Raw genomic sequence first — 13,355 nt, 5'->3', positions numbered from 1 at the left:
TCAGATATATCACGTTGTGATAGACGGACGGCATGCCTCCAGTGTTTTAGATGTGCGAACGATCCGAGGACCTAACATCGATTCGGACCATTATCTCGTTGCAGCCAAAATTCTCACCCGCCTCAACGCGGCTAAAAACAAGGAACAAAAAACACAAGGAAAGCTAGACGTCGAAAAGCTTCAATCACAACAGACTGCCAATGATTTCGCAACTCGACTCTCACACCTGCTCTCTGAGGGCACAACTCATCCTGAAGGAATACAGGAGCAGTGGGAGCATATCTCCAAAGCACTTCATACTGCCGCCGAGGAAAAAATTGGTTACCGGCGGCCACGAAAAAACAATTGGTATGATGAAGAATGCCGCGTTGCAACCGAAAGAAAAGACGCCGCCTACAGGGCTACGTTAAAAGCGAGCGCGACAAGAGGAGTGTGTGAACGCTATCGTGAGTTGAAAAGGGAAGCGAGACGCCTTTTCAGGAAGAAAAAAGCAGAAGCAGAAAGGCGTGAGTGCGAGGAGCTTGAGCTGCTAGCCACCAGGAATAACGCCCGAAAATTCTACCAAAAAATACGGCGACAGACGGAAGGTTTTAAGACCGGGGCAAACTCCTGTAGGAATGAAAACGGCGACCTTGTAACTGATGTCCAGAGAGTGCTTAGATTATGGAGGGAACACTTCTCTGCTCTCCTAAATGGAGGCAGCAATTCACCGCGCAGAGATGAAGAACCCGATCCCGCAATCGATGATGATGGAATATATGTCCCCCCGCCCGATTATGACGAAGTTAGAATAGTAATAACCAGATTCAAAAACAACAAGGCCGTGGGCGCTGATGGATTGCCTGCGGAGCTATTCAAGTTCGGCGGCGAGGAGTTGGTAAGGCGCATGCAGCAGCTTCTTAGCAAAATATGGGCGGACGAAAGCACGCCCGACGGTTGGAATCTAAGTGTTCTTTGCCCAGTCCACAAGAAGGGGGATACTGCAAAATGCACCAACTATCGTGGAATCAGCCTTCTTAATATCGCATATAAGGTCCTTTCAAGTGTATTGTGCGAAAGATTGAAGCCCACCGTGAACCGGCTGATTGGACCTTATCAGTGCGGCTTCAGACCTGGTAAATCTACCATCGACCAGATTTTCACAATGCGCCAAATCTTGGAAAAAACCCGTGAAAAGAGAATCGACACACATCACCTCTTCGTCGACTTTAAAGCCGCCTTCGACAGCACGAAAAGGAGCTGCCTATATGCCGCTATGTCTGAATTTGGTTTCCCCGCAAAACTTATACGGCTGTGCAAAATGACGTTGAGCAACACCATCAGCTCAGTCAGAATTGGGAAGGACCTCTCCGAGCCGTTCGAAACTAAACGAGGTTTCAGACAGGGTGACCCCCTATCGTGCGATTTCTTTAATTTGATGCTGGAGAAAATTATACTAGCTGCAGAACTTAACCGCACTGGAACAATATACTATAAAAGCGTGCAATTATTGGCATATGCTGATGACATTGATATCATCGGCCTAAACACCCGCGCTGTTAGTTCTGCTTACTCCAAGCTGGAAAAAGAAGCGGTAAAGATGGGTTTGATGGTGAATGAGGACAAAACGAAGTACCTGCTGTCATCGAGCAAAGAGTCAGCGCATATGCGCCTTGGCAACCACGCTACTGTTGGCAGCCATAATTTCGAAATAGTAAAAGACTTCGTTTATTTGGGAACCAGCATCAACATTAGCAACAGCATCAGCACTGAAATCCAGCGAAGAATCAATCTTGCCAATAAATGCTACTTTGGACTAGGTAGGCAATTGAACAGTAAAGTCCTCTCTCGGCGAACGAAAATCATACTCTACAAGTCACTTATCGTACCCGTCCTGCTATATGGGGCAGAAGCATGGACCATGACAACAGCAGATGAAGCGGCTTTGGGAGTGTTCGAGAGGTAAGTTCTTCGAAAGATTTATGGACCTCTACGCGTTGGCGATGGCGAGTACCGAAGAAGATTTAATGATGAGCTGTACGAGCTATACGCAGACATCAACATAGTCCAGCGAATTAAAACGCAGCGGCTGCGCTGGCTAGGCCATGTTATGCGAATGAAAGATGATTCTCCGGCCAAGAAAGTGTTTCTATCGGAACCCGCCTATGGAAGCAGAGGTAGAGGGCGGCCCCCACTCCGTTGGAAGGACCAGGTGGAAAACGATTTAAAATCCCTTGGTGTGACCAATTGGCGCCGGTTGGCGGAGCGAAGGAGCGACTGGCGCGCCTTGTTGGACGGCCATAACCGTTTAGACGGTTTAGCGCCAATTAAGTAAGTAATATGAACTCTTTCAGACATCGAAAAAGTCCCTCTAATTAAACAGGCGTGGATTTACGGGAGGGGGGGGGGGGGGAAATAGGGGGCATTTGAGGACTTAGGCTTTTATTCCCTTGTGAATACAAATCTTTACCGATAACTCTGTTATCGATTAATTTATCGAATTATCGCACAGTAATATTGCATTGTCATCGGAGTTATACATGTGTGCAAAATTTCAGCTCAATCGGACACTGGGAAGCGTATCAAATTTAACTTGCAAAATTTGATTACAGACAACTGCCAAGTGAAAATAAATAAAAGCTTATAAAAAGTAATTGATTTAGTCATGTCCGTCCGTCCTTCTGTCTGTACACACGATAACTTTAGTGAATATTGAGATATCTTATTGAAATTTGGTATATGGGTTCCTTGGCGATAGCAGATGATCGCTATTTAAAATGAGTAAAATCGGTGATAACCACGCCCACTTTTTATACAACATATAACGTTTTGGAAAACACAAAAAACCTGATTATTTAGAAAATAATAAACCTAATTTGTTGAAATTTGAAGTGTGAACTACAAACTCTTGATAAGAATTAAAAAAAAAAATTTTTTAAATGGGCGTGGCGCCGCGTCTTTTGTGATAATATCACTTTTACAAACATTATTAATCATAAACCCTAGGCTCAACGGCTTGGGCAGAGCGGTTGCCTTTACTATAAGAATTGGTTCGAAGGAAAACTAACGAATCGGTTGAGGACGACGCCCTCTTTTATATAAAAGATTTTTAAAAGGGTCTTGGATGAATAGAATAAGCTATAAAGTTTCGAAAAAGCTTAATATTAATGGTATTTGCATTCTAAATGTAATTCTAACAAAAAATTTGGAAATAATAAAAAAATTACAATGGGCGTAGCACCGCCCCTTTTTTGACTAAGCAACTTTTTTATGTTTCGGGAGCCATAACTCAAAGAAAAACTAACATATCGTAAAAAAAATTGGAAATACATACTTTCTTTGTGGTAGGAAATATTTCTAGAAAAAATGGACGACATCGGTTAAGCACCACCCCAACTTTTATATAAAAGATGCTCACTTTTATATAGGATTAGAACAGTAATTTATCTGCAATGAACTGTACAATTGAAACTCACGCTGAGTATATAATGTTCAGTTACACCCGAACTTAATCACCTTTAAGAGTTTCATATTAAACACATCCATATATAAACAATAAGTTTTTGTTTGGCCTATTTTCCCACTGTTTCATTCAATAATAGTGCGCGCGTGATCGATAGTACGACCGGCTCTACCTTTCGATCACTCACTTCATTTTTGTGGCAAATAAATCCTTTCTATTTACGAAACTTTCAATGCCAAATCAGTGCCTGGGTTGAAAGTGCTTATTTGCTCAAAAGTGTAGGTTTTGCAGATAATTCATTAGCAGTGCGCGAGTAAATTGATTCAAATTATATATTAAGGAGCATCTATTGGTGTAGGTAGGTACGATTAATTTATGCTTAAGATAAGATGTAGTAGCATAAAAGTAAATATATACCTTTTTTTTCAATGTACTAATCAATTGTTTTTGAATTTTTTCTATAGCTAGCAGGAGGTTGTACTCTAGATTTAGATACTTTGTATTGTGTGGCTATGCTAGTGACTTGAACTGTGTATTCCGACATGCATATTTAAGGAAGGGAATGGCTATTAATACTCCGACCACAAAATCTTGAGCGTGAGTTTTGGCGCAGAGGATTTTCCACTTTTTTTCTGGTTTCGATAATTTTTGAGACGCTCTTTCACGTGGTGAAAACTAGAAAGTCCTACCTTGCTTAGAAGTGTACTAAAAATGTAGAGAAAGAAGAGCACAAATGAAAGACGATGAAGCCTTTGGTTCCTTCGATGCCACTCTGGTGGCTGGTGAAGCATCCTCAGATTTTTTTGATAGCATTTTTTTCGATGGCAATGGAGCCAAAATAACGGTCAGAAACTGGTTTGTGCTTTGCTTTTGGGCATGACTGTTGCAGAATGCAAAAGAAAAACTACTAAGAAACTGAAGAAATGCATTTTTTATCTTTAACAGCTGTTTCTCAAAATTTCTTTTTTGAGTCAAAAGCCACCTTTTCATAGGCCGGGTCACATATATAAAAAGAAAGGCTAAAATGTGTGTTAGTTGCTCGCCGGTGTTTGAAGAGATGCGTCGGTCGATTTTGTTCAAACTTTCACACAAGTTGCGTATACCTTACGCGGATAGTTTCTACATAGGTTTGGTTGCGATCGACGTACAGGGTCTCGAGATATAGGCCAAAACGTGGACCGGGGTACCCCTAGAATGTGTTTATAATATATGGATAACAAATGAAAGCTGTTGATGAGTGCTTTAGTAGAGGGTAATATATTATAACGCTGGGTGACTAGGGTCTCGAGATATAGGCCAAAACGTGGACCCGGATACCCCTAGAATATGTGGGTAAATTGGATATCAAATGAAAGCTGTTGTTGATAGCTCTAAAGAAATATCATTGTGATATTCGATTTAGTCGCATCAACTTGGTAAAACTGATAAATATGCATGCGAAGCCGAAATAAAGACATGAATTAATAATACCCACATACCTATTTACATACGTCCTGTTCGATTTGCCTGAAATTTGGTATGTAAATTTGCCTATATTAGTATTTGCGATCCTTTTTTCCGGGAAGTAGACCAGAGACCGACTGGGATTAGGACTAGGACCGAGACCGAGACTGCGAAAGCCGTAGCGAATTTTTTACAAAAATTTTTGTTATAATGTCATTGTATTTATAAATGGTACCATATATTTTTCTACTTCGATAATTTTTGTTTAAGTTGTTACATATCTGTGAGGACTATGTCCGGTAGATAATAAATAAATAAATAAATAAACACATGCTGTACCGAAAATATCGCAGAAACAAACCTCTGGTGGCCATAGTGTATAATCCCTGCAAAAATCGTTGGATCATGTGGTCCACTGGAGTACTTAATACTACACTGTAATCCAGCAATGGACCAATTCATGTTTCTACACGGACATATTGTAAGTCGATCATTGCTCATTTTTAACGACTGTAATCAATACACGATGCTTATTGGACTGTGGGTACTCCATGGCTTACTCTGATGTAATGCGGAGCTGGAGTATATGGTCTAGTCCTAGCACATAGCAATGTTAATTGGACCATATTTTTTGTATGAATTGTGGTTAATTTTGGAGTACTCGGTTGGTTCATAGCGAGTACTTCATACATGCATGCATGGAGTACTCGCGATTTTTGCAGGGAACATATACATAGCTGAATCGGCATAGCATAGACTTGACTTGACTTGACGTAAACTTGGCAACTTAGCCACGATTATACTCCACTTAGCGCATACAAACTGGCATCATAATCAATAAATGTCAATTTGTATGACAAAATGTCAAAATGAAATGGAAACAAAGAAATCGCATCCCAAAATGTAAACGTCACTTAGAACTTACATAGAAAATCAAAATTCAACAGACTTCTAAGTCAAGCTAAGTGTTGCTAAGTTTTGAGTAATCAGTAACATGCAATGTTCATTTAACAGAACTGTAAGTGACAGTTCTCAAGTCAAGTCAAGTCTATGCTAAGTATCAGTAATAGACCCTAAATTCGCTAGAGAGACTAACGAAACGTCGGGTTGGAATGGTGAAGTAAGTTGTTTTTATTTGCACCAAACGCTAATGGTCAAAAGAGCCTAAGTAAGCATTAGTGAATGTTATAAATAAATTGACCGGAAAATCACAAAAAAAAAACTTATATTTCAAACAATTTCCCTCTTATTCGATACAGCGTCGACAACAAATTTCTATTCGCTTCAAAATTAGATACACAACGAAAACTTCGACAGAGATTAGATGTCATAATACTAGTTTTTAATTCGATTTTCGTTGTTTGATAGCCAGCGAAGATCGAAGATCGAAAAATGCTCATAATAGACACATCAGCTGGTCGAAATCACGTCTTATCACCAGCTCCTGTAACTTCGGGCGGCTGGCTTGGAATCACGTCCTTTCCAACCTCCCACACATCGCAGCCCTACTTGTTGTGTGTCAAATATACATCAGCTGCTCGAAATCAAGTCCATTCCGACAGCACTATTAATCAATTTCCGTTGCTCGGCATCACAGTCCATCCCGACAACTAATTTAATAATATATACATATTTTATAATATAATTTTGTTCAATTTGTGTGCTTCTGTAATTTATCTGCAATCCGTAACTATATTTAGTCTGATTAATTGTTAAATTTGTAGACTAATAAATAATCTGAGTATAATGCGTATTGAAATTTAGGAGTACTAATTTTATGCGCAGCAATTTCAGAAGAGTAGATAAACTTTAACGCTTTTGGCTCCCTGCATGAATATTCCAATCCGATAGTAATATACGTTTTAAATTGATATTATTGACATTTGATAGTTTGTTTCTGAAACATTTTCGTTGACAAATCATAATTGAGTTGGATTGCATATTTAGTGGTCACGTATGCACGTTAAAAAACCAACAGTGACGTGCAATTATACGTTTTTATGTGGCTTCTCACAATTGTTCCTTTTTATACTCAGTTGAGCAGAGCTCACAGAGTATACTAACTTTGATTGGATAACGGTTGGTTGTACAGGTATAAAGGAATCGAGATATATATAGATTTCCATATATCAAAATCATCAGTATCGAAAAAAAATTCGATTGAGCCATGTCCGTCCGTCCGTCCGTCCGTCCGTCCGTCTGTCTGTCCGTTAACACGATAACTTGAGTAAATTTTGAGGTATCTTGATGAAATTTGGTATGTAAGTTCCTGGGCACTCATCTCAGATCGCTATTTAAAATGAACGATATCGGACAATAACCACACCCACTTTTTCGATATCGAAAATTTCGAAAAATCGAAAAAGTGCGATAATTCATTACCAAATACGGATTAAGCGATGAAACTTGGTAAGTTAGTTGAACTTATGACGCAAAATAGAAAAATGGTAAAATTTTGGACAATGGGCGTGGCACCGCCCACTTTTAAAAGAAGGTAATTTAGAAGTTTTGGAAGCTGTTATTTGGCAATCGTTGAAGATATCATGATGAAATTTGGCTGGAACGTTGCACTTACTACTATATGTCTGCTTACTAAAAATTAGCAAAATCGGAGAACGACCACGCCCACTTTTTAAAAAAATTTTTTTTAAATTCGAATTTTAAAAGAAAAGTTAATATCTTTAGAGTATATAAGTAAATTATGCCAACATTCAACTCCAGTAATGATATGGTGTAACAAAATACAAAAATAAAAGAAAATTTCAAAATGGGGGTGGCTCCGCCCTTTTTCATTTAATTTGTCTAGGATACTTTTAATGCCATAAGTCGAACAAAAATTTCCCAATCCTTGTGAAATTTGGAAGAGGCTTAGATTCTAGGACGATAACTGTTTTCTGTGAAAAAGGGCGAAATCGGTTGAAGCTTCGCCCAGTTTTTATACACAGTCGACCGTCTGTCCTCCCGCTCGGCCTTTGACACTATAACTTGAGCAAAAATTGATATATCTTTACTAAACTCAGTTCACGTACTTATCTGAACTCACTTTATGTTGGTGTAAAAAATGTCTGAAATCCGACTATGACCACGCCCACTTTTTCGATATCGAAAATTACGAAAATTGAAATAATTATATACCAAATACGAAAAAAGGGAGGAAACGTGGTAATTGTATTGGTCTATTGACGCAAAATATAAAAAAAAATAAATGTAAGGCGCGATAACCTCCGAAGAGATCTAAGGCCGAGCTTCTCTTCCAAGTTGCGTCGTGCTCTTCTTGATTTTCCCTACAAATTGGGACCTACATGTTTTATGCCGACTCCGAACGGCATCTGCAAGGCAGATGAGTTTTCACTGAGAGCTTTTCATGGCAGAAATACACCCGGAGCGCTTGCGAAACACTGCCGAGGGGCGACCCCGTTTAGAAAAATTTTCTTCTAATTTAAAAACCTTATTTCTAAAATTTTGATGTTGCTTTGCCCGGGGTTCGAACCCAGGGCATATGGTGTGGTAGGCGGAGCACGCTACCATCACACCACGGTGGCCGCCAATATGGACGCAAAATATAACTTTAGAAAAAAACTTGGTAAAATGGGTGTGACACCTACCATATTAAGTAGAAGAAAAGGATAAAGTTTTGCAGGGCGAAATCAAAAGCTCTTGGAATATTGGAAGGAATACTGTTCGTGGTATTACATATATAAATAAATTAGCGGTACCCGACAGATGAAGTTCTGGATCACCCTGGTCCACATTTTGGTCGATATCTCGAAAACGCCTTCACATATACAACTAAGGGCCACTCCCTTTTAAAACCCTCATTAATACCTTTAATTTGATACCCATATCAAACAAACACATTCTAGAGTCACCCCTGGTCCACGTTTATGGCGATATCTCGAAAAGGTGTCCACATATAGAACTAAGGCCCACTCCTTTTGAAAATACTCATTAACACCTTTCATTTGATACCCATATCGTACAAAAAAATTCTAGAGTCACCCCTGGCCCACCTTTATGGCGATATCTCGAAAAGGCATCCACCTATGGAACTAAGGCCCACTCCCTTTTAAAATAATCATTAACACCTTTCATTTGATACCCATATCGTACAAACAAATTCTAGAGTCACCCCTGGCCCACCTTTATGGCGATATCTCGAAAAGGCATCCACCTATGGAACTAAGGCCCACTCCCTTTTAAAATAATCATTAACACCTTTCATTTGATACCCATATCGTACAAACAAATTCTAGAGTCACCTCTGGTCCACCTTTACGGCGATATCTCGAAAAGGCGTCCACCTATAAAACTAAGGCCCACGCTCTTTTAAAATACTCATTAACACCTTACAACTAAGGGCCACTCCCTTTTAAAATCCTCATTAATATCTTTAATTTGATACCCATATCATACAAACACATTCTAGAGTCACCCCTGGTCCACGTTTATGACGATATCTCGAAAAGGCCTCCACATATAGAACTAAGGCCCACTCCTTTTGAAAATACTCATTAACACCTTTCATTTGATACACATGTCATACAAACACATTCCAGGGTTACCCTCGGTTCATTTTCCTACATGGTTATTTTCCCTTATGTTGCCACGATAGCTCTCAACTGAGTATGTAATGTTCGGTTACACCCGAACTTAACCTTCCTTACTTGTTTTTAATTATTTACTTTTTATTTGGACTTTAATAAAAATTTTAGTATGAAAAAAAAATTAAATTTTAACTTTTATTTCGTTCTTTTTTAGGGCCACCAATAGATGTACCGCCATAGCCCTCCACGAAGCGAACAAGGATCACACAGAAGGACAAGAATACGAAGAAGACGAAGAAGCGTAAGCTAATGAGTAAAGTAGCTAAGGCAAGCTGAAAACAAAAAAGAAAAATCAACAGACTGATTAACAATATAAAACAAAATTAAATATAATACATATATGTATGTATATGTTAATACATAATATATATATATACATATATATAAATGATTATATGTATGTATATGTAAATAAGGAAGAAAGCATAGAAGAGAATAAGAGCAGGTTTAAGGAAGGATAGAGGAGCAGGCTTACTAGCAGTAAGAAAGGATTTGTGAGTTTGAAATTGGAAGAACGGAAAAGCGGGTGCTTGCTCACGGAATCCAATCAGAGAAAAATAGGAGTAGCAACGACGACATTTTGCTACCCGCACACTGTTCCAATTATATATTTTAACGAGGAAGATCAGCTACAAGAAATCAGGAGCACATTGAATTTCCTAAGGAAAATACAATTGAAAAGGATCGCCCTCAATAAATAAAAAAAAAGATATTAACTACGAAGTTTAAAAAAGGATTTAAAAATAAAAAAACGCTAATTAACGTTGATTTTATTGTGTGTGATATTTAAAAATTAAGCATTAATATAAACGCTAAACATTGAAAAGTGCGCATATTGAATAAAAAATAAAAATAATAATATAATACCAAGGATACAGCAACAATAACCAACAATAGAAAAAATCAGAGATAAACATTTAATAACAACTTTCAACAATTGCATACCTACATACATACGTACGTACAACTGTAAGAAGCAGAGGAAGCTGATAAGCAAAATTTAATTAGCTATGACATACTCGCACAATAGCGTTAGTAATAATTTAAAAATGACAACAACCGCAGAACTGAGACTCGGAGTGGGACTGGGACTAGGACTAGAACAAAATACATACCACCCTCTGGGACAGGCAATAAGGGATGAAGAAGAAGGAGAAGAACTTGAGAGAAGAGAAAAGAGAGAAGAAGACTGAGAAATAGATAGAATGAGAGGAAGATGGAGATATATGAAGCGAAAAATACGGAGGGAGAGGTGAATAAAAGGATTAGGAAAATGTGAAGAGGGAGAGGGCAGAATTAGACGGAAAATGCTTCGCTATACACAAACAACCTGATGCCTAAAAATTTTGGGTTTCAAAATAACAATTGTATCTATGGAGGAACATTAGATCACTCAAAAACAGTAAGTACTATATATATGTATATAAATATATAAACAAACCAATTTTGGAACATGCAAAAGAGCTTTTACAATTAATATGTGAGGCTATAAATGTGAGAGCTCACTAAAGCAGCCACATGCGCGTAATAGTTTGATCTTCTTTGTTCTAGATCATTCCAATGCTTTGAAATTTGCGTTCCCGCAAGTAAGTCTTTTGGTGTCGTCTCCCGCTGGCTAGCTCAGTGGAGGGAGCCACAGTAACGGCATGGGACACCCTGTGATAGCAAAAACGAGGGACAGCAACTTGAAGGTGAGTGGGGGTTGAGGACGCGCTGCATTATAATCACACGACCCCATTCACCGAGCTCTGGCTGCGACCGTTAATTAAGGTGGGTGGGATGGCTGCCTTATGATATACATATGTGCCCAAAGAGCGAATGCTATGCCTTTTGGGTGCACTTTCGCTCCACTTACTCCGCATTCTAGCACCTTTTTGCAAAATACTCCTATAGAGGCAGCCGTTTCGGCGAGTAAGCCAGCACTAAACTGAATCTGTGAAAGCTCTTTTTAGATGACCATCCCACCGAAAGATGTCTCTACCGTAGACGATACTCTAGCTATAACTAAGCCTCCCCCACTTGCTGTCCCGATATTACTTGCCCACTATGCCACGTTGTGACGTCGATCTTCCCTTTTACTCGGCTACTCCCGCCAGTGTTTGCTCAATTGTTGCCGACCACGGATAACGTCACCGTAGTAATGATTTACAACACCAACCGCTGATTGTTCAAAATCTCATAAATTCGAACTGAGTTTGAGTTCAATTTAGGATTATTTCCTTATAGCTCCGGAGTTTGTTGAAAGATCATATTGCGCCTATTTTAAGACCAGTTTTGGGGTTATATCGGCATCATTTTGGGACTGTATTAATGTTTGTTTTTGGAGTCACTATAAACTGTTTTTCAAGTTCTTTTCGCGATCCTTTTTAGACTATGCTGACAGAATTTTATTTCCATTACCAGGTTGGCTAAAAATAAAGGACATTAGGCACGCTTAGCGCGGAAATATTAAGCACCTTATTGTAAATATTAAAAAAAAATGTTGGGTCAAATTTTTTCCCCCTAATTTATTCATAAACCGCGCTCATAAACAGGTCAGTCTTAGATCCAATTTGCTAAAGGAAATGGAAGTGTCAAAAGAGAAGCCACAAACAAATGAAAAATGTTGAAATATACATTAAATTTAATGAAGATGATGAAGAAAAACGCCGTTTAATGAGCTGCACACAAATTAACGCTATTGTATTTAATTAATTCATATTTTTTTGTTTTTGCTTTCAAGCCAAATGATATGCCAACATGAAATTCGAAATATGTGAGAATCGTAACGAATCTAAACAAATTGATCAAATTCATAATAGCAAACAAAACCAAACTGTGAGCTAGAAACTTTATGCACATTCATACAATGAATGATACAAAAACAACTACTATTATAGTAGACGTTTGAAAAAGACACCGGATTCAGCATAGCGCAACACCCACTGCGCCAATACAACTCCTAACGTTGTTCAACTACCTTTGATTTGGCTATAATTTCATGTGCCATGGAAAATTTGTTTTCTTACTTTTACTTAGTTTTATCTTTCCGACCGATTTTGTTTTGTTTTAGTTTCTCTACTTTTGACCTGCTTTAAATACTCACGAAACTAATTTAAGCTACCACCAATATTGACTGTGTTATTTTGTTCGTTCAAAAACATGTACCCATACGGTAGAACAGTGTTGTGCAATATAATAGCACTACTAACGTTATTTCGTTCCGGAGAGTCTCTTAGAGTAATCAAATATATAAAATGACTTAATTTGAAATACTTAAACTCAAGACCAGAGCTTTGTTTTGATTTTAATTATAAAAATTAATTTTTGTTTATTTTTTAGTTTAGATATTTTCCAACTAATTCGAATTTTCTTTTTTGAAGTTATTCAAAAATTTTAAGTTAACACGAAAACTCAATTAAAAATTATTTTAAAAATTAAAGTAAAGAGTACAAAGTAGTTAACACTATAATACTTATACATAGCACTTTTGTTTTTGTTTTGCCCTGAAGAATAGGCACAGATATCTAATATATAAAATTCTCCTGTCACGGTTTTAGAGGCTTAACTCCTCCGAAACGGCTGAACCGATTGTCATGAAATTTTGTGAGCATATTGGGTAGGTCTAAAAATCGGCCAACGTCTACCTTTTTTATCGCTACGTGCCTAGGGTCTTGAGATCAAAACGTGGACCCGGGTACCCTTAGAATGTGTTTATACAATATGGATATCAAATGAAAGCTGTTGATGAGTGCTATAGTGCAGGATAACTTTCATACAACTGGGAGGCTAGGGTCTCGAGATATAGCCCAAAATTTGGACCCGGGTACCCTTAGAATGTGTTTATACAATGTGGATATCAAATGAAAGCTGTTGATGAATGCTAT

The sequence above is a fragment of the Eurosta solidaginis genome, chromosome 1 (assembly GCF_040869045.1).
Source record: "Eurosta solidaginis isolate ZX-2024a chromosome 1, ASM4086904v1, whole genome shotgun sequence".
Classification (NCBI taxonomy): Eukaryota; Metazoa; Arthropoda; class Insecta; order Diptera; family Tephritidae; genus Eurosta; species Eurosta solidaginis.
This window is presented reverse-complemented; position numbering follows the sequence as displayed.